Raw genomic sequence first — 21,294 nt, forward strand, 5'->3', positions numbered from 1 at the left:
GGATCCATCCCAGCTCTGAATGTTTCTGTGTCTCCCGGTCCCGGGGCACCCAGCTCAAGCCGAAGCAGCTGTATTTATTCTTGCTTCTGCACCCTCAACCCCGAGTTCCTTGAACATTGTTAGGGGTGACACACATGTGTCCACCAACTCCCTTGGCTAACCTGGGGCCTGGCATGTGTCCCTGAGATCTGCATACAGGCACTGCAATCTGGTCAGCCTCAGGAAAGCCCCCTTTCTGAGGCCAGGGCTGCTGTGGGTGGAGAGCGGGGAGAGTCCTTCCAGGGCACAGGCATGGTACTCTGGGGAGAGGCCCCCACAGATATCACCCCCAGACAGCCACGGCAGTCTGTATTCAAACTTAGTTCTCCAAATGGGGGGAAACGGAAGCTCAAAGCTGGAGCAGGATACAGGGCTGAGCGTCTCATTATACCTAGGTGCATGCATGTGCGTGCACACACAATCTCTCTCTCTCTCTCTCTCTCTCTCTCTCACACACACACACACACACACACACACACACACACACAGTGTTCAACTTGGATAGAGGACCAACCCACAGACCACACTGCCCTGCCCTGACCTTGGACACAGGAAGTGGGTGGTGGCCAGGGCAGCCACCTCCTGTTCTTTGTTCCGGGTGCAGAACTGAGAGCTGTTGAGAGGAGCCATCTGATGCCCCACAGAGAACTCCAGACAGCGACAGTGGTGTGAGCTTGGAAGGTAGCTGAATGAAGGCCAAGCTCTGGGAGGTGAGCAGAGCCTGGGACTGGGCTCCTGCCCTCCTCTGTGTGGGTATCAGCACAGGGTATCAGCTAGCCCTGCCTGGCTAGCTCACTGGTCTTTAGTGAGACCAGTATCTTAGAAACCTGAAAGAGCAAGGCCTGTCTAGTTCTTTCTGCCTCCGTTTCCTTTGTAGAACTGGGGCAGATCACGGGTGTTGAGGGCTAGGCCTGTCCAAGGCTTTCCCTGAAGCCCTGATGTACGGAGAAGGAACACAGCTCCCTGTTAAAACCTAGACTATGTAGCAAGGCTGGTAACGGCCTGGGGCCAGGGCCTGGAGGGAGCTGCGGCTTCATCCCAAGAACTCAACTGTCCCACCTCCTAAGGGGCTGTGGTTATTATTCCCAAGGCCGCCTGTGTGCTCAGTCTCGGACATCCTGGAAATAGTCCACGTTCCCCTTGGGTGGCTTGCTTGATTAGCTTCTTATGACTTAGTCCCATTAGATGGCAGTTTGTTTTATTGGCTGACACTGTCCCTCTTCGCCCCTAAAAACTGTATATAAGATGCGGTACTTCTTAATAAACTTACTTGGCATAAGTCATCAGCTTGTGCAAGACCTCCTGATCCCAGCTTTTCTTATCTTCTCATCCCCTAGGCCTCCCTTCTCAGGACCCTGTCACTGAAGAGCAACAGGCTGGCCCAGGTCATGTGGGGCCTGCCCTGGGATAGACAGGTTTGAACGTTGATTCTCGGTGTGTGGTACTTTTAGTGCCTAGCACGCCTGGTCCCTCCACTCAATCTGGCAGCCAGCAAATGGGGAGGCCCCGGTCATTGTAGCTGCCAGCCCCCTGGCACTGTACCACCAATCCAGGCAGGACAAGCGTAAGAGTGCCTGGGGGTGGAAGACCTCCCCATGGTTAACTAACAGCCCTGCGGAGGTCTCCTCCAGCACCCGAGCTTCATTGAAGCAGCTTAGATCTTCCGGCAGGTACCCTCACCAAGTCATGAGGTGCAACCTTATGCAGAGGCCTCCTGAGAAAGCCCTGCCCCATTTAGCTGTGAGAACTCTGTGAGAACATCAGAGCCACCCTCGATCTCCACCCTCTGCTAGGCAAGTGCTAGCCCAGCCCAGGAAGTGGTGCAGACCGGCAGGCCCCTCACACTGTGAGGCCTGGGTTGTCCTTCCCTGAAGATCCCCTTGGGGACGACGGGATCACAGGAAGGAGCGAATAAAGTCCTTGCTTCATGGTGTTTGCACCTGGGTCCTGGGATAGGAAGGTATCTCCATGAAGAATGAAATGTAGCAAAAGAGGAAACAAGAAGCAAAAGGCAATTTGGGCAGGGTGTGGTGACCTGTAACTGTAATCCTAGCACTTGGGAGGGGAAGGGGAGAGGACCAGGAGTTCAAAGTCATCCTCAGCTATCTAGTGAGTTTAAGGACAACTGGAGGTGCATGAAACCCTTTCCGAGAGAGAGAGAGAGAGAGAGAGAGAGAGAGAGAGAGAGAGAGAGAGAGAGAGAGAGAGAGGTGATGTAAGAGAGTCAGTGGGGGGGGGTGAGTCTTAGGAGAGGCTAGTGGTAGGTGGCTTCCTGTCCTGAGTCAGAGCACATGAGGCACCTGACTGAGAGCAATGTGGGGAATCAAGCAGCCCAAGACTGGCAGAGCCCCCAGGGTAGTTTGGAGGGAGAGTAGATGGAGTCCCAGGACTGCCCCTGTCTGAGGAAAACAAAAATAAAGGCGTGTGATGATCAGAGATGATCACAGCCCAGCCTTGAACCTTGTCATCAAAAAGCCCAGTGTCAAGATGGAGTCACTTCTGCCTTTACGTGCTCCCAAAAGAAGCAGGGGTAGATGGGCTCAAGGTACTGGAACAGGGTTCTGGGATCCTGGAGCTCCGGGCAGAGGACAAGGGATGAGTAGAAACAGAGGGAGCAGCTGGCTTGAGGACAGTGGTCTAGGACTCAGAGTTCTGGGCGAACGCAGGGAACAAGGGGTGTTCTCGATCTCTTTTTGCTCCTGTGATAAAACACTTTGACACAGGCAAATTAGGGGAGGAAAGGGTTTTTCTCAGCTTGTAAGTCACGGTCGCCAATGAGGGAAGTCAGGGCAGGAACTCAAGCAGGAACTTGAAGCAGAAACGATTGGAGGAACCGTCTAGGGACTCGCCCTCCCACAGGCTTCCACTTGGCTAGCTTTCTACACAGCCCAGGACCACCTGCACAGAGAATGGAGCTGCCCACGGTGGCCTGGGCCCTCCTACATCGATTAATCATCAAGACATTTCTCCACAAACATACCCACAGGACAGTCTGATTTAGGAAGTTCCTCAATTGACTTAATGCTGTGTAAAAGTGACAAAGCTAATTAGGACAGAGGACCCGCAGGAACAGATGGAGTAGCTGGGTTCCAGAAAACTGCATCCGGCCGGGGTCCTAGAGCTCCGGGCAGCCTTGGAACCAAAGGCCAAAGGGGCAGAGGGAGCACTGATTGTGGAGGATACTGATCCTACAGACTCTCAGAAAACCCCCAGAACCTGCAAAACAAATTTCGTAAGTGACTGAGAGACACGGTCACATGATGTTTACGACTGATGGAGTCCAGAGATACCGAGAGCTGCAGACTGGCCAGCTAGGATGGAACCAGACTCACTTCTAAAGCCATTTAAGAGCACTACAATAAGCTGGGCGTAGTGGGACAAGCTTTTAATCCCAGCATTTAGGGGACAGAAGTAGGTGGATCTCTGCAAGTTCCAGACCACCCTGATCTACAAACTGAGTTCCAGGACAGCCAGAGCTACATAGTGAGACCCTATCTCAAATAAATAAATAATATAAATAAATAAATAAATAAATAAATAAATAAATAAATAAATAAATAATATGAATGAATGAATAAGTAAATAGATAGATAAATAGATAAATAAATAACACTTCAATAAAAGTTCCCAAGTCAGAGGGAAACTCCAAGCATCCTTACAGGCATGTTAGTACAGGAGAAGCCTCCTGCTGTAAAGTTTTCTCTTTAACAGAATCTGAGAAGTTAGTGATAAAAGGTGAGCATCTTAGCCGGGCGGTGGTGGCGCACGCCTTTAATCCCAGCACTCGGGAGGCAGAGCCAGGCGGATTTCTGTGAGTTCGAGGCCAGCCTGGGCTACCAAGTGAGTCCCAGGAAAGGCGCAAAGCTACACAGAGAAACCCTGTCTCGAAAAACCAAAAAAAAAAAAAAAAAAAAAAAAAGGTGAGCATCTTTGAGGAGCATGGACCGCGAACAGGTCATGAACAGGCAGAACACAGACACCAAGGGGCATGGGATACCCATCCAAGCATGGGCATTTCTGGAGTTGCTTTCCAATGGAAGATGGCTTTACCATTTTAACAATTATGTCTCCCGCCCTGTGGAATCTGACGCAGCAGCAGCAGCAGCAGCAGCATCTGGACAGCTGCTGGGGCAACTCATTCTCATAGTGAAAGTGAACAGACAGGAAAAAGGGAAAGCCGTGGACCAAAATGTCCTGTGGGTAGCATCACACCCCTGTCTTCAGATTCCTCCCTATTCTGTCTATATTTTCCAACTTTATATAGTAATTGTGCACAGTGACATCCTAAAAGCTCTGGCAGACGCACTATGTGAAATTGCTTCTCAAGGTCCCAAAAGCTATCGGTCTTTCTGTCCCTACTGGCAACCTTCCCGAGGAGAGTTCTATTGTGACAGTGGGAAGAATGAAAACCACGACCTCACACTGGTGTGGGAACCTGCTCATCAATCCTTCCTTTTCCATTGCCTCACTCACTCATTTACTCAGTCACTCATCCGGCAAGTAAGATTTGCTGTTCTCTCCTGGGACATGAGCTGGGGCATCTGGGCTGTTCTTGGACATTCTTGGACTTCGTCTTCCCTGTATCTTACAGTACCTGCCCTGCCCCACAACCTCTGCCTAGTGTCTGAATGTTCCAGAGCTCCCACCACTCCAAACGGCGCCACAGGACACAGTTGATGCCTTTCCCTGGGGTTGAGTCTGAGTATCCTTAGACCCTAAAGGTCAGAGAGACCCACTGCTCAGACAAGAGGTCTCTGTTTCCAGAAGCTTCCAAAGTAGCAGCTTTGGGGGGCCTCAAGGTCCCTGCATTTCTCACTGGCCGGATTTGAGCATCACAGAGACCTGGCATGCCCATGTCCACACCTCTTGCCCACAGGCCATGACCTGTTGCGATGAATCACGGGTAAGGACAGGGCTATGGAAGGCCCACTGGGGTCAGGGCCAACTCCTGGAAGTGGACAGTTGTCCTCTAGAAACAGTAATGGATATCACATCACTCACAGTATCCCCACTGGCAGGTGGGTTAGCCTTTGTCTCTGTTAGCCTATGCCTGGCCTCGGTCTGTGGGTTTGCTCTGAGAGTCTCACACACCTAGGGCACACAGCCAGGCACAGCTGCAGGTAGAGGACATATCAGCCCCACCCTAGAGCATCCTAGACATAGGCCTAACTGCACAGGGCCACAGATAGGCCACTCCATTTCCCCCCTTCTTGATGAAAGCAAAGGATCCTGCAAGGGTGACCCTCAAGTGTCTATGTGGCTGAGTCACAACACTGGTTCCAACATGGGGCTGGTGTTGCTGGGAAGGTGTAGTGGGTAGCTGTTCCAGCTTTGACCTTGAAACACTGCCCCTAGGGTGATGGCAGGTAACTGCTACACCTGCCTATGACCTGCCCCTGGGGCGTGGCCAAGAGAGAGCCCCCCAAGACTCGAGGTGCATTTGTGCTTGGTCTCTTCTGGATACCTCGTGGTCCTGGAATCTGGATGGGAGGCCAAGCCTGAGTTCTCCACCTCATCTCTCTTGGATCCTATAACCAATCCCTATTGGCCGCAAGTTATCACAGAAATAAATCTCTCTTGATTACCAGATAAATTACGTGGAATTGCTTCATTAAATACAGCAATAGGAACTAATTTTCCGAGATTAACCTCTATGTCAATACACTCAGCTAAGTAGATTTTCCTCCTCAGGGCAGTGGGCCTCATCCTGTCAGCTGAAGGGCCTGCATCACGTTGGTCCATTTCTGTGGAGAACCCTGAGTCCTCTAGACCCTGAATTAAAGCCCAGCTTTCAGGGAGCTCCTGGGGTGATGCTGTACAACAGCATTGTGACCAGGCAATGGTGGCTCACACCTTTAATCTCAGCACTTAGGAGGCAGAGGCAGGCGGATCTCTGTGAGTTCAAGGCCAGCCTGGTTTACAAAGTGAGTTCCAGGACAGCCAGGATTGTTACACAGAGAAACCCTGTCTCAGGAAACAAAACAAAACAAAACAACAAACAAAAAACAGCATTGTGAGGCTGAGCTGTGGCTTCCTGCTTGGCTGGATCCTGAGGCAGCCAGAGTGCTTCTCTACTTCTCTTTTCCCCATCATCACCAAGTGGTGGTGGGTCCCAACCTACACAGACCATCTCAGGACTGGCTGCCCTCGGATGTCGCTGTTCACAGGGATCCGGGGGAGACCCAGCAGAGGCCTCTTGGCTCCTTACTCCAGTCTTTGCTACCTTGATGCCAGGAGGGTGAGGAGCCCAGATGCTCTTTTCCAGGGAGGGAGGAGGGTGAGGAGCCCAGATGCTCTTTTCCAGGGAGGGAGGAGGCTGTCAGTGCTCACACCCAGCATGATCCAGGACCTGATCTAACCTCTGCATATCACCTCTTAGGGGCCAACTCTTTACCCAGGAACCACTCGCTGGATGATGATGGGGCACCTGACCCCGGCTTCATGTAAGGACTCTGTGCCACCAGCCTGCTCTGCTCTAGGGGAAGGTCCTGAAGAAAGGACTGGAAGGCTTTGCCTGCTCGGAGCTCAGAGTGACTTTGCCTTTATCTGTTGCTCATCCAAGGTTTCAAGCAAATCGTGTCAGACCAGCTATGTGCGAGATCCACATGCAGAGGCAAGGTCTGAACTCCAGCCGCCAGCAGAGATACCTGCTTCATAGAGACAGCAGGGCTCAGCAGCCATCCAGCCACTTGGCACACCTGGGCCACCTGTCTCAGCTTGGCTGCCGGCTCCCCATGTTGAAGGGTCACAGAGAGCCCTCCATAGGGCCTGGGGTTCACTCAGGCACATGGGATCTGGGAACTAGCTCTCCCATTTGAGGTCCTGTTGATGCAAAAGAGAGTAGAGCCTGGACACAGCCAGCACTGGGCTGCCTGACCGAGGGCATCTCCTGAACATCACCCAAGGGTGCCCAGCATCCAGGCAGAGGGCATCCTGAACTAGGTGTTCTCAGAGGCTTGAGCTGTCACCTCTGGGTGACTGAGTACCCTTGGGAGCCTCGGCTGACACAGTTTCAGGCATGACTGAGACTCATGGCCCAAGGGGGAGGGGTGCAAAGGTAGGGGCCGGCCCAGGACCTGCTCCTCCCCACAGAGCCACCCCCGCCCACACAATTAGCCCCTCCCTACAGCCCTGCCACCTACAGAGAGCCACCTGTGCCTGAGTGACAAAGTCAGAGCTGGCGGGTGCCCCAGTTGTCCCCACCACTCCGTCCGTCCTCAGGGGGGTGAATTTTGAGTCATTGCTGATCGCGGACAGTTGGAGTTTGCAGAGCCGGGCAGCCAGCTCTCACTTCACACAGTCCAGCAGCCTGCCCAGCCCACGCTCTTTCTACACAGAGAGCTTAATGATTCCTTCCAAGCCCTATGTGGAAGATAGCCCTTATGTTTGCAGAACTTCCTGCGAAGGACGATTGTGTGGCTCCTCCACCCCCACGACCCCAGAGTGACTACAATTCACCCCAGCAAAACGCACACCTTTGGCAAGACGGTACCCACCTATTTCAACACAGAAAAACAGAACTATTGGAGAAGGGTGGAGATAGGAAATGTGGGCCCTTCCAGCCCCATCTAACCCTCGTTTTACTGCTCATGTTACTCCTGCTTTGGGAGAGGTCCCTGGGCCTGACTCATGCTTATAGCAGATATCAATCATCACTTAACTGCTCATTCACTGCTGGGTATAGAAAAGGGTATCTGCCACCTGAGATCTAACTTCATGGAATCCACCTCACAGAGCCAGCCAGGCCCTCAGCAGCTATAACAGCCCCCTCCCCCACGTCCCCTCCCTTCCCCATTCCCACCCCGTCTCCCAGAGACCAGTCTCCTAGGGCTGGGCCCCACAGGCATCCATCCTGCCCCTGACTGACGTGTGGCCCTGTGGTCCCTAGCCCCAGGCCTGGTCACTACTGTGTGTGGGATTGTTGGGCAGAGGACTTCCTCATTGGTTAGTATGCTGTGGGCTAGGCTGGGCGTGTATAGCCCAGTTCCCAGAGACTGACAGGGCAGCCTGAGAAGTCCTTTCCTAAAACACAAAGATCTCAAGTCCCTCCATTGTAAGGCAGACGGCACAGCAGCCATCTCCTTACTTTCTCCTGCTTGTTGCCTTCAATTTGGCAATCCACCTCCATGACCACAGGCACCCACTTCCATCTCTGGTGGGTGACAGACAGCGCATGTCCCCTTACTCCCCACAGCGTGCATCCCTCCTGACACTGCTGCCCTTCCTCGGCCCCAGGCATCCAGGCACCATCACAGAGAGCGGATCAACACCGTCCTCTGCCTGCTGACCCACACCCAGTTACAGAAGTTACCAAGACTTCTGTGACTCCGCCCGAGGGTGGCACCACACCTCCCTTCATTGGACATCAGTCAGGAGGGTCTGGATACCCAGACGCCACACGTGAAAGGTCTCGAGACCCTTTCCTGCTAGATAGCCCAAGCGAGGGACCCGGAAAGTTTCTAAGGCTGGGGAAACAAAGAGAAATTCCACGGCAAGAGCCCAGCTCCGAGGGGTTGCCTGTAAAAGCTACCTGAACACAGGGGCCCTGCACTCACCCCTCTTGGTTCCCGGAGGCCTCCACTCAGAGAATCCGACTGGCTGGCGATGTCTTTGCCTGCTCCTTGCCAGCTGGCTCTGTGGTGGTGTCTAGAGAACGCAGCCACTGAGGCCCCAGCCTGATGCTTCCTGTTGTATGTCAGCAGCGAGGAGGAAGTAGAGCGACGCACGGCTCCTTGGCCCACATGTGGGTTTCACCCCAGAGCCTTTGCATGTGGGATGTTAGAGAAGAGACACAGGGAGGGTGGGACCTGCAGGTGATGGCAAGTATTCCCAGCAAGAGAGGAGGGGCCACTTTTGGAGGCAGCAGTCATCGGTGGCGTGGAGGGGCTCTTTAGCATGTCATGAAGAGGTCGGGATTCAGGGTCCAGCCAGCAGGGGCTGATTGCATAGGTTCTCATTCTGAGAGAGGGACCCAGCCCCAAGTGAACAGGCTGAGGCGGTACGCCCCTGAAGGAAGCAGGTGAGCACGGGAGGAAGGAGGCTGGGGAAAGGTTCCTAGGCAGAAAAATGGGGCACAGAGGGATGTGTAGAGACTCAATCACAAGGTCCAGGGTGGGCAAAACCCCACATGACAACTTGCAAGACTAGAGGGGGCAGAAAGAGAGACACAGAGTGGGAACCTTTTAACCTAAGATTCAAGATGTCAGCCATGTTGAGAAATCGTTAAGTGGTGGTGTTTTGTGGTTACTTCTCACTGCCTCTGTCTTTAGAGTCACAAGCTGAAATGTTTGCAGATGGCGTGATACAATGTTTCAGATTTTCTCCCATGTAATCGGGGTAGGGGTGGGAGATCCGTGTGAACACCAGACTGGCTAAGTTGACCACAGTGAAGGGGCAGCGGCTGAAGACCTAGGCGCTCATATCCTGCTTTTTTCTGCCTGTGATATGTTTGGTAGAAATTTTAAAGATGCATTTACAAGAGGATGAAGCTGTTGAATGGGGGACGGTTTCAGCTTTGCAGGATGTCCTGGGGATGATGGCTGTGAGGGTTACAAGAAGATGAAGTTGACACCCCTGAACTTGTATGTTTTCTCACAGCTGAGAGGATGTACGAAAGATGCTATCAGATAAACTGTTAAAAGAACAGCGCTGGAGAGCAGGTGTCACTGTTCACACTCATAGTACCAGCGTTTAGGAGGCTGGGGCAGAAGGACTGCTGTGAGTTCAAGACCAGTCAGGCAATACTGTGAGATCTTATCTCAAAAAGGATTGAAGACTAAAAATAAAGAGAGGAAGATCTACCTATACTTATAGAAAATACTAACAAACACCACCCAGAAATATCAGAAAGGCCTAATCCAGAGTTCAGAGACAGAGGGTAGAGCTTGCGGCACAAGGATGAAGACCTGAGTTCGGATCCCCAGAAGCCACGTGTAAAGCTGGGTGTGGCTGTGTGCATCTCTAACTCTAGAGCTGGGGATGTAAATAATAGGATCTTTTTTTTTGTTTTGCTTTGCTTTGTGTTTTTGAGACAGGGTTTCTCTGTGGGACTGTCCTGGAACTTGCTTTGCAGACCAATCTGGCCTCGAACTCACTGAGATCCACCTGCCTCTGCCTCCCAAGTGCTGGCTTTAAAGGAGTGGGCCACCACCGCCCAGCCAACAACGGAGAGCCATTGAAGAGGACTCCAGATACCGACCTCTGGCTTCCACAGGAGCGTGCATGCGAGAGCATGCTCTCTCACAAACACACAAACATGGACACACTTCACACCACACACAGAGAGACACCACGATCTGAGAGCTTTCGAAATGCACAACACAAAAGCTGACACCTGAGCAAACGGATGCAGCCACAGATCTGCCGCCGGCGTCCTCAGCGTGGTGTCAGTGGGCTGTTCTCATCACCGGAACCAAACACCTGACAAGGAGAAATGGAAGGGAGGGAGGAGGGCTCGTTTTGACTCACAGGGGATACAGCCACCCTGGTGGGGAAGGCCTGGGCGCCAAACAGGTTCCTGTCTGCGGCCTGTGCGGGGGATGAGGGCAGAGCGCTTGTAGATCAGAAAGTGAAGGGGAATGCGGTGCTCAGTAGGAGCTCAACTTTTCCTTGCTTAAAAAAAAGGGGGGGGGCTTATTTTTATTTTATCTTACGATTAAAATTTATTTCATTTTATTTTAAATTTATTTATTATTTATTTATTTTGCTGTTTGTTTTGAGACAAGATCTATCTATTCAGCCCTGACTGTCCTGGAAGTCTCTGTGTAGACCAGGCTGGCCCCAAACTCACAGAGATCCCCCTGCCTCCACCTCCAGAATGCTGGGATTAAAGGTGTGCTCCACCATTCCCAGTCTTTTTTTTTTTTTTAAATGTGCTGTCTGTGTGTGAGTGTACCTGGCGGTCAGAAGGTGTTGGATCCTACCCCAGCCCATGGGATGGTACTGCCCACCTTCAAGACAGGTTTTCAGTCAATCCTCTCTAGAAATACCTTGACAGAAATACCCAAAGAACTGTCTCCAGGCATTTCTTAATCCTATCTAGATGATACCAAAATTAACCATCCTAAGTGTGACTCAGAAACAGACAGGCCAAATAGAATGGCAATTGTGCAGTGAAATATCTGAAGGGATATTCTCTCTAACTTACTCACAATAATGTTAAAACATTTGGAATCACTCACTGAGCCACAAAGCAAGTCTCAATGTAGTCCAAGACACAGAACTATCGAGGAAGTCAAAGTTAACTACCAAGGGAAAATATGAAAGGAAAAGCCCAGAACCCTGCCAAGCTGGAGAGAAATCCAACAAAGTGAGAAACACAGCACACCTACAGGATGGACTAATAATGGATTATAACACTGGTCACATGGTGCATCCCAAAACTGTAAGGGGCCCGGGAGAGGGCTCAGCGGTTAAGAGCTCTGTCTCTTGCAGAGGACTGGAGTTTGATTCTCAACACCCACACCAGGCAGCTCACAAACAGGGCATCTAAGGACCTTCTCTGGCTTCCTGGAGCACATGCACACTTGTGTACATATGCATACACAAGACTCAGAAAAATAAGTCTTTTCCAAAAAAGCACAGTGATGAGAATCTTCTCAAAGGCAAGTTTCACAGCAAATAGGAGAAACACATCCACTTTAACTCTATGCAAATGACCTGATCATGTTACTTGAAAGGAAGTGTACAAATAGCCAACAAATAGGGAAATATATTAAACATCCCTAAATAATGGGGGAAATGCAAATTAAAATCGTAAGAGAGGTCCTCTCTCCCCAGAAGAGAGGCAAAGAATGGCAGATGCTGTGAAGGTTTGGAAGGACTCCTAGGAATTTCTGGTAAGGATGACGATTTGCATGTCCATTATGGAGAAGCAGATGGAACTTCCTAGAAAACCCACAAACAGAACTGCTGTATGAGCTGATATTCAGTGGGTAGGTACCTCAGTAATAGGAAATCAATGTGCGGAGGAGACATCTGCACTATTCACAATAGCCCAAAAGCAGAGGCAAACTTGGAGTCCATTGATGGATGAACGGATTTAAAAAAAAAATGGGACATATCATGATGGAATATTACTCAGTCACAAAAGAATAGGATCCTGCTATTTATAGGAACATCAATGAGGATAGGGATTATTATTATTAAGTGAAATAAATCAGACAACACACACACAGACACACACACACACAGCACCTCTTGTTTCTCAATTATACAGGGAAACTAAAAGTTGATCTCAAAGAAGTAGAGAGCAAAGCTGGGCATAGGGACTTAAGCCTATAGTCCTAGCACTCGAGGGGCTAAGGCAGGAGGATTGCCAGCCTAGGCTGCATAGTGAGTTCCAGGCCTGCTACAGCATGAGACCCTGTCTCAAACAAACAAACAAAACAAAAAGGGAAGTCAAGGGTAGAAGAGCGATTCGCGAAGGCTGGGGTGGGTGTGCGTGGGAGGAGAGAGGATGATTATTACAGAGCTGGACTGATTCTCAGTATCTTGGGGGAGGAGGGTGTCTCTGTATCTCATTTAGAGTGGTAAAATATCCCCGTTAAGTAGACAGCAAAATGTTCAGTGTGTGGATTGTAATCCCCTAGAGCAGCCATTGACTAAATCTTACTGTGTTCTGATAAAATGCCCGACAAAAAGCTGTGTAAGGAGAAAGGGTTTGTTTGGGTTTACAGCTTAAGAAGGGACACAGTCCATCATGACAAGGAAGGCACAATGGCAGGAGGGTGAGCAGCTGCTCACATGGCTTCCACAGTCAGGAGGCAGAGATGAACGCTGGTTCTCCGCTCACCTTCTCCTTTTCATTCAGCCCAGGACTCCAGCTCATGGGCTGGTGCCTCTTACGTTCAGGGTGGGTCTTCTGTCCTCCGCTAACTTGGTAGTCTGAAACGTCACTCACAGTCATGCTGCGGTGATTTGAATGAAATTGTCCACCTGCCACCCACAGGCTCACATATGTGAACAGTTGGCCCCTGGCTGGCGGCATTGTTTTGGAAGGTTATGGAGGTGGCGCTCTGCTGGAGGAAGTGCATTCCTGGGGTGGAGTTTGAGGGATTTTAGCCTTACTCATTTCCAGTTCACTCTCTCTACTCTGTGTTTGCAGGTGAGATATCATCTCTCAGCTTCCTGCTCCAGCCCCTCCCTCCCAGGCTTCCCCAATATTATGGACTAGAACCATAAGCCCAAATAAACTTTTTCCTTCTCCAAGTTGCCTTGGTCATGGTGTTTTATCACAGGAACAAAAGTAACTCTTACACCCCTAAGTCTGTCTCCACGGGGATTTTGAATCCTGACAATAAACATTAACCATCACATCTATACAAAAATGGTCAAGAGACAATTCATGAACAAAAATGTAGCAGTATAAATATTCACACTGAAGAGGGTGGAAAAAAAGGGGGAGGAAGAAAAAGGGGAGAGACCAATGAAGAATAGAATTCTAAGCCACAGAGCTCAGGCCAACCACCTCAATAATCACACAATGTGCCGAGGGCTCATAGCACCTACCTCAAGGCAGATACGGGCAGGTGGGACTTCAAGGCATAGCCTGACTCTTTACTTCCGATGTGAAGCCAGCTCTAAATGTGTCGATGCAGGTGGACTAAGAAGGACAGGGAGGAGAGGGTTCACTCACGGAGCAAGGGGAACCGAGACTGGCATGCTGAACTGCACAGAGTTGAGAGCCAGGAGGGTTGGCATGGGCGGGGGACTGGAAGAGGCTGAAATAATCCAAGCTTCTGGCTGATAACGAGGGCTTAAAGAATGGGGAAGCCTGCAGTGGCGACAGAGTCGGGGGAGGGGAGCCATGGAGGCAAAGCTGGGGACCTGCAGCTCAAGAGAGCTCAACTTGACCTTGAGAACCTAGTATGGATGGCTAGGGAGGAAGGATTGTAGGGAGGAGTATGGGTGGAGCACAGCGAGGGCTGGGAGAAGATTCTGATGGCACAGCAGGGCAGACATGCTCAGTTGTTGTGCTGTGCGTGCGTGCGTGCGTGCGTGCGTGCGTGCGTGTGTGTGTGTGTGTGTGTGTGTGTGTGTGTGTACACGCACGTGCGTGCATGTGCTTCCTCCTTTCTCCTTCCCCTTCCTTCCCTCACCCTCCCTTTGTCTTCCCACAGAGCTTCAGTGCAGGGATACATCAGGGCAGGGCAGGACCCGGCCACCCTGTGTTGCCTGACTGTCTTCCCATAGGCCCTTGCACAAAACCTGTCTGTGTATTTGACGTGCAGCCTGCCCTCCAAGCTGGAAATCAAAGCCCATTTGCACTTTTCTATGCGTAAGTCTGGCGAGGACAGGGAGCAGTGTTCATCTAACCCACCGGACATGCCCTTGCCTAGAGGAAAGCACAGTGTGGGAGGACCAGGACGCTACCAGCCTCTCACTTTCACAATGAGAAAATAGAGGCCAGAGACAGCCAGTTGAGTACCAGGCTCAAGCAGCGAGTGGGCAAGCCACTGGGCTCTTGGGTTGTATTTGGTCCAAGTTGGGAGGGCAATGTGGTCTTAGAGAGCAAAACCATGTTACCATTTTTTTTTTTTTTTTTTTTTTGGTTTTTTGTGACAGGGTTTCAAAACCTGCTTTTTCTTAGTTTTGGCGCCTGTCCTGGATCTTGCTCTGTAGTCTAGGCTGGCCTCGAACTCACAGAGATTCACCTGCCTCTGCCTCCTGAGTGCTGGGATTAAAGGCCTGTGCCACTGTCGCCCAGCTCCATGCTTCATGTTTCACAGAGGTGCTGAGACGCAGAACTGTGTCTTTACCATTCCTGAACTACTCCCTGAGGCTGGAGGGGTGGGCAGGGCTGGAGTTAGATTCTGGGAGCAGGCTTCCCCTTTTGTAGGCCCCTTTCAGCCACCTCTGTGGGAGGCTAAGCTCATTGGGGTGGGTGAGGGCTCTTCCTGGTACAGAGGGCAAGCCCTGGGCCCTATGGACTACTGAGCTGTGTTAAGAGACAAGCAGGTCAGCGGCAGGCCATGACACAGTGCTTGGGAACCCAGAGTACAATCCAGGCCTGGTGGGCAAGAAAGAGTTAGCAGGCAGCAAGGAAGAGTAATGGTTATAGATCGGTGGGTAGAGTGCTTGACTAGCATGCGCGAAGCCTTAGAGTCAGCCCCAGCATCAAACCAGGAGTGGTGCTACCTGTACATCTTCCAAGTACTGGTGCATCCAGTACTTGGAAGATGAAGGCAGGAAGGTCAGAAGTTCAAGACTATCTTCGGCCATAGCAGATCCCTATTTAAAAACAACACACAAAAAAAGAGCCTGGTGGTGGTGGCGTACGCCTTTAATCCCAGCACTCTGGTGGATCTCTGTGAGTTCCAGGCCAGCCTGGTCTATAGAGTGAGTTCCAGGACAGCCAGGGCTACAAAGAGAAACCCCATCTGGAAACAAACAAGGCAGAAAGAAGAGGATGTGAGGACTCAGAAGTCAGGGAGTGTGTGCTATGGGCCCCATTCTTTTCTCTGCTCCTCCGAGCACTCCCCTGTGCTCCCTAGCTCCAGTTCGGGTCAGTTAGGATTCCAGGGAGTGGTGTTGCATCGAGGGGATGCTGGAGCGTCAGTCTGATAGGTCAGGGAGGGATGGGAGCTGCAAGTCAGCACCAGCGAGGGCCAGCCTGCTCACCCTGGGGCCCAGAGTCCGCAGAGAGAGCAGGGAGGAGGAACTGAGGCAGGATGCACTTTGTCCTTTGCACATACACTGGGAGCATGCTCAGAAGCTGCTCACAGACCGCCCCCAGCCCTGGGCCTCCCTGCCCCCCCCATCTGACCTGTTCAAATTCCCTCTGGCCCAACTCTGGCCTTTTGATACCCTGCCCCCATCTTTGCCTCTTCCTTTCTGACTCCTTCCCCCAAAAGACTTCCTTTTGCAGCATAGATTTAGCTCTGGCCACCTCTGTGGTGAACCAGGGGCGGGAGGCGGAGCTGGAGGAGGAGGAGGAGGAGGTGAGAGGACAAGGAGGCAGGCAAGAGCTGCCGTGGGAGAGATCCACCGGAAACCTGCGGGCCATAGGCAGTGCCCCTGGGCTCTTTCTTACTTGGTCCTTTGGAACCACACCAACAGGCACAAGGGGGATCCCAGCCCTCCCAGGGTAGGGTAGCCAGGTACGAGCGCAGGAAGGAGGAAAGAGGCAGGGCTGTTCCCATGCCCTCCCGGTCCTGACCACAATGGCTCCTCACCCAACCACTTCCCCCAAGACAGTCTCTCCTTTGTCTTCCTCTTTGTGGGAAGGAGCTGAAGAGGCCAAATTCTTGCTTCCTTGACTCACCAAAAGATGTCACAGTATTCAAGAGGGGCAGGACACTGCTAGACTCAAATTCACGAGACCCTCGCCCTCCTCAGACAGACTGATCTGCAGTCTGGACGGTGTGAACATTACTCTGAGAATCATTTCACAGACCTTCCTGACGGTGAGGAAATGTGGCTCTCAGTCAGAAGAGGTTGAGCAAGGAAAAAGGTTAAGCAAGTATCAACTCTAAAGGAAAACCAAAAAGTTGTACACAAAAATATAATTACAGTTTAGCCCAGCATTGAATGCCATTTCTGTGACCAGAACAACAAAGGGGTTAAGAATCCATTAAAGCTGGGTGTGGTGGCACACGCCTGCAGTCCCAGCACTCAGGAAGCAGAGGCAGGCAGAGCTACTACGTTCCAGGCCATCCTGGTCTACAAAGTGAGTTCCAGGACATCGGAGCTACCTTGTCTCAAAACCCTGTCTCAAAAAAACCCAATAAAATAAAATAAAAAGTGAAAAATAAAAAAGAATTGATAAAAACTGTAATACATGACTATGTGGGATAGAGGGAACAGGGAGAGAATGTAATATTTTCATTACCAAAATAGGAAGGCAAAAATACCTTCCTACTAGTCCAATCCCCTCTACTCCAAAGGCCATTTGTCTGTGGGACTGCCGGAGGTTCAGAGGTCAGATGGGAGGCACCTAGCCCCAACCCAGGCCCCACCTAGGGTAGACCTCAGCCTGCCCTGAACCACTTCTCTTTCCAGTTCTTACCAAACCACCATTTCCTACTCAGTGTGTGGTGTCCACTAACGCTGGAACAAAGCTCCATGACATCCTCAGGAGAGTGCCAGCAGAAGGTCTGGGCTGCATTCATCAAAGCAAACGAAACGAGTTCTCACCCTGATTTCTGCAACCATGTTCCTCCGGGTCCTTTCTCTGCTCTTCTTGTCTGTTTGGAAGTCACACTGGCTGAGGGAACAACAGGGCACAGCACGGCCTGTAAGCTGTGGTCAGACCCTCAAGATTCTCCGTGCCTTTCCTTCTCTAAGCCTCAGTTTCCCTTAACTGCCAGTGTGTGAGGACAACTGGGGGCAGGTGACAGGGTCCTGCAAAAGGCCTGGCTCACAGCAGATGCTCAGTACATGTGAGGATGTAAGTAATCAACACAAGGGATGAGGAGCAGCTCGGGGGTAGAGTATGCATTTAGGGATGCAAGAGATCCCCGGTTCCACTCCTCACTCTATGTGTGTGTGTGGATGAAATTCGGCCCTAGTGATCAGTGATTGTGGAGTCTGATGAAATTACCTTTGGTTTTTGTTTGTGGAGTGGAAAGTCTTCATCTGAGCTTTTGAAATTTTTTTTGTGCAATGTATTTTAAATTAAAATATAATTTACATCCTTTCCTTCCTCCAATCCCTGCCATGTCATGCCCCATTTCCTCTCAAACTGAGAGCCTCTTTTTCTTTATTATTGTTATATATATATGCACGGATGCATACATATGTATATACACACACACATATATATGAACATTCTTTGATGAAGGTGAGAGCTACACTTACTTGTGGGTATAAGGATAAGTTTTAGGATGTAGGGAGAAATTATGTTGGTCTAGTAGATTCCCTTCTAATCGTCACTAGCCCCCTGGGTAGTTCGTTAGGTTTCATTTGAACTTATACAGACATTTCTTCCTAATTTTTCTGAATCTGTGTGAGCCTCTTTAACTGTGATGGAAGGAATCAAATTATTCTACCCTCATGTCCGGATATGTGGAGTGACCAGAACTTGGCCTTTTCCGAGAGAAAAGGGCAAGAGGGCAATGTGGAGGAAAACCTGGAGTCTAGAGGCCTCCATCAGGGAAGCACCTCCTCTCCTCTCACTGCCCCCAAAGGAGGGGCAGCTAGAGAGGCAGAGCAATGAACACCATAGAGAGTCTGTTTCTCACGTCATCCCTGCTCTGGACACCAGGAAGGCCTATGGAATATAGCCCATACTCTCACCACACCCCACTCTGGGCTTCTGTTAAATCGCGTCACTTCCCATGTCTTTGAATACACAGGTATTACCCCTGAACCCATCCCCCGCCCACCCACACCTTCCATCACTGAAAGGTCCAACCCAATTCCACCCCTACTTTCATGTGTTTTCCTTCATCCCTCTGGGTAGTGTTAGGCAGGAGGTTATCTCTGAGAGGGACTGACCAACAGGCCCGCCTGTAATTGGAGGTGAGGTTTTTCTGTCCTGACCACCCGGTCCCAAATAAACACATAAAAGCTTATATTAATTACAAAATGCTCAGCCATTAGCTCAGGCTTATTACTAACTAACTCTTACATTTAAATTAACGCATTTCTATTAATCTATGTATTGCCATGTGGTCCATGGCTTTACTGGTCCCCTGGCATCTTGCTTCTTGGGAGACTCACTCAAGTCTTCCTCGACTCCATCCTTTTTCATCCCAGTCCTCAGTTTGATTGCCCCGCCTAACTTTCTGCCTGGCTACTGGCCAATCAGTGTTTCAGTAAACTAATCTGAGTGACAAATCTTTACAGTGTACAAGAGGATTATTCCACAGCACCCCCTGAAATAGGGTATAAAGAACAGTAGTGAGCTGGGTGTTGTGGTATATGCCTTTAAAACCAGCATTCAGGAGGCAGAGACAGGTGGATCTCTGAGTTCAAGGCCAGCCTGGTGTTAGGATTCTGCCCTCACTCCTGCACATGGGCAGCTTGGGGTCTTGCGTCTTACATCATCAGAGGACACTGGTGTGGTCATGCAATCTGCTCCTTAAAAAAGCCGGATGTGGACCCCACCCTTTCTCTCTGTTCCTTGCTCTGTTCCCCCCACCCCCTTCTTTCTCTCTTTCCAGGCCTAGCTCCCTTCTTTTCCTCCCCCCACCTTTCCCAACACCTGGTCCACATAGTGTGCTCCAGGGCTACATAGAGAGACGGTCTTAAAAAACAAAACACGTAAACAAACTGGTGGTAGTGGTGGCTGGGCCAGTTTAGGACTCAGAAACAGAATAAGGGCAATGGCAGTGTTGACTGGTTGTCAAGATCTAAAGACAGCAGCAGTGGTGGCCATAGTTGACTCTGGGTGGGCACTCAGACCCTGGAGGAGCCAGCCGGGGTTGCTTGAAGGATTGCCACATTGTAGTTCAGGGTTACAGGGTCCAAGAAATGTCAGCTTTTTAGCTGACTCTTTACCTTTCAATCTGATTAGGATAGTTGTGTATTCATTTTATAGTAAGTAAGGGGGTTATTATAAATCAACTTTACTAAGTACTCAAGCCCTGTCAACCAGCTTTACCTACTCAGCAGGCTGACTCAACGGGAAGAGAGAGGGTTGAAAGGATGGGACCAGTCCTAAAATCGACCCTTGAGGGCAAAGGCATCAGGGCTCTGTGCTGGGGGCACTCTCTGGTCTCCTGTGTCCTCAGCACTCAGCACTTTATTGAAATTGTGACATGGGTCTTTCCCCTGCTTCACTTCCTCTGAACCACCCTGGGTGCCACTGCATGGTTTCCCACAGGACGGGCAGGGACACACACCCTGGTCCAGCTGCCAGCCCTTGTTCCCCTGGAGTGTAGACGTGCCGGGGGGGGGGACGGGGGGGGGCAGCTGCCTCAGTCTCATGAGCCAAGTGTGAGGGAAGGATATTCACTGCAGGAACATCTCAGCTATGGAGGTAATAAACCCAGCCATCAACAAAGTCAGAAGTTAAAGGTCACTAGGGCAGAAGTAGCACCTACCGGAAAGGTCCTCTCCATGGCCATGGCACCAGGCCCCTCCCTAATTAGCCTGGGCCCACAGAATCAGTGGCATCAGTCCACCAGTGGGAGGTAACAGCATGGCGCAAGGACACCGAAGCCCGCCCTTTCTCAGCTCTCTGATCGCCACACTTCAGGGGAACCGCTGGGAAGTAGCTCTGTGTCCTTTACAGGTTGAACAAGGTCCGTGGTGGGACTTAGTCCTTGGTGCTCAGCACGCCCTCCCTCCCCAGGATGGTGTGAAGGAGAAGGGACCGCTTCCCTGCCCCATCGCCCAGAGCAGCGGGCCAAGCCCGCAGGAGCTGAGCCAGGCTCAGGACTCCGCACTGCACAGTCACAAGAAGGTCCTGGGCCTCAGAAGTGCTGGGTGTTTCTGTGTTAGCCCTGGGCTTGGGTGTGTTTGCGTGTTCTTCCTGCGGGGCGGACACCCTATTGGGCACAGGCCTCTTTTCTGCCCAGCCCTGAGAATCTATGAGCTCCAGCGACAAGCTGCCAGCAGGTCCTCCCTCTTGCTTTACCCTCAGTTCTCTAGCACCCTAACCTATCCCACTCCCTCATGGGAGAAACAGGGAAACTGAGGCTTGGGAAGCTCAGGCCTTGACCAAGTCACCTGAGGCAAAAAGCAGACCCCGCGAACCTGGCTACCTCCCTGGGAGGCTCAAGGGGGCCCTTCTCCCTGAGACCAGCCGGGCAGAGGTGACTTGGATTCAGGCAGAGGGGTTGGGGATGGACTGGGGGCTGATCTGGCCCAGGGCTACTCCGCTGATCACCGCTGGCTAGGCAGCTGTGTGACCCAGGCCAGGTGCTCTGGTACAGTGTCCCCCCAGCAGCAGTACCAGTGGACGTGCCTGCAGGCGGCGGGTCACACCCACACCCAGCCTCCAGGCTTAAAAGATAGTAGGGTGAACCTGGAGCTTGGTCCTGGTACAGGCCTGGAGGGCCGGGCTAGCCAGAGACAATGGTTCAGTCCTTTCGACTCCGAAACCCAGTTTGGCAGGAGCCAGGCCAGCGGGACACGCGCTCTCTCAAGCGACAGGAAAAGGAGTAGAGGCGTCCAGAGAATTAACTAGCGACTCCCTCCTCCGGCCCGCCATCCCTGGCTGAGGCACCAGTTCGTGGTGGCGCAGAGCGCGCGGCCCGGGCAGCGCAGAGAGCAGGAGCGGAGCAGGTCCCAGGAGCAGGGCTTCTCAGCGCACTTGGTGGTGAGCATCGCCTGGAGGGGGAGAAGGCGAGGATAGGCCCAGGAGAA

At 51.5% G+C, this 21,294-nt stretch overlaps 1 protein-coding gene across 2 annotated transcripts in view; it reads right to left on the bottom strand.

Moving 5' to 3' along the window:
- Itgb2 (integrin subunit beta 2) overlaps positions 1-13,699 on the bottom strand; it is a 38,729-nt gene extending 25,030 nt beyond the window's left edge. The window contains exon 1 of one of the 2 annotated variants that reach the window (XM_028874321.2): positions 13,549-13,699. The gene's annotated coding sequence lies outside the window, so the exon portion shown is untranslated. Of the gene's footprint in view, positions 1-8,594; positions 8,801-13,548 lie in introns of those variants that run through there. The other variant, XM_028874319.2, reaches the window with a different exon arrangement.
- Between the last annotated feature and the right edge of the window lie 7,595 nt (positions 13,700-21,294).

The sequence above is a fragment of the Peromyscus leucopus genome, chromosome 16_21 (assembly GCF_004664715.2).
Source record: "Peromyscus leucopus breed LL Stock chromosome 16_21, UCI_PerLeu_2.1, whole genome shotgun sequence".
Taxonomy (NCBI): domain Eukaryota; kingdom Metazoa; phylum Chordata; class Mammalia; order Rodentia; family Cricetidae; genus Peromyscus; species Peromyscus leucopus.